Genomic DNA, 716 nt, shown 5'->3' with positions numbered 1-716 from the left:
TTAAAACAAGTAACAAAGAGAAAATCTTAAAAGCAGCCAGAGAAAAATTAAACTTTATGTAGAGGAACAATGCTAAGAATAACATCAAAATTGGGAACAATGTAAGTCAGAAATTAGTAGAGTAATATCTTTACTGAAAAAAAAGGAAAAAAGAAAAAAGCTATCAACCTAGAATTCTATGTCCAGTGAAAACACCTCTCAAAAATGAAGGTGGTGCCTGCTGCAGCAGCACATATACTAAAATTGGAATGATACAGAGAAGATTAGCCCCTGCACAAGGATGATACGCAAATTTGCGAAGCATTCCATATTTTTTAGATGGGGTAAAAGGGGTCAAATATTTGGTGACGAAAGAAAATCTAACTCTAGGTAGTGAACACACAATGCAACATATATGACTTTCTGTTGAAATTTATTTGATTTTGTTAATCAGTGTCACTCCAATAATTTTTAATAAAAAATAAAAATAAAATATGAAGGCAAAATAAAAACTTTTTCACATATAGAAAATTGAAAAACTTTTCACTAGTAGATGTGCATACAAGGAATGTTAAAGAAAGTTTTTCAGACAGAAGGAAATGGTATCTATACAAAGGAATAAAGAGTGCAGTTGGCCCCCTATATTTGTGGGTTCCATATCTGCTGATTCAACCAATCATGAATTGAAAATATTCAGAAAAAAGTGTTACATAGTTGCTGACATGTGCTATGTACTA

The 716-nt window shown here is 31.4% G+C and overlaps 1 non-coding gene across 1 annotated transcript; it reads left to right on the top strand.

The window, feature by feature from the left end:
• The first annotated feature begins 213 nt into the window (after positions 1–213).
• Positions 214–315, top strand: LOC120609764 (U6 spliceosomal RNA). Its single transcript, XR_005654828.1, has one exon. It is a non-coding gene; the product is annotated as a U6 spliceosomal RNA (small nuclear RNA).
• Positions 316–716: the final 401 nt, after the last annotated feature.

Source organism: Pteropus medius, unplaced genomic scaffold, assembly GCF_902729225.1.
Source record: "Pteropus medius unplaced genomic scaffold, Ma_sr-lr_union100, whole genome shotgun sequence".
Classification (NCBI taxonomy): Eukaryota; Metazoa; Chordata; class Mammalia; order Chiroptera; family Pteropodidae; genus Pteropus; species Pteropus medius.
Note: the sequence above shows the minus strand (reverse complement) of the source record. Positions and strands in the feature narration are given on the sequence as shown.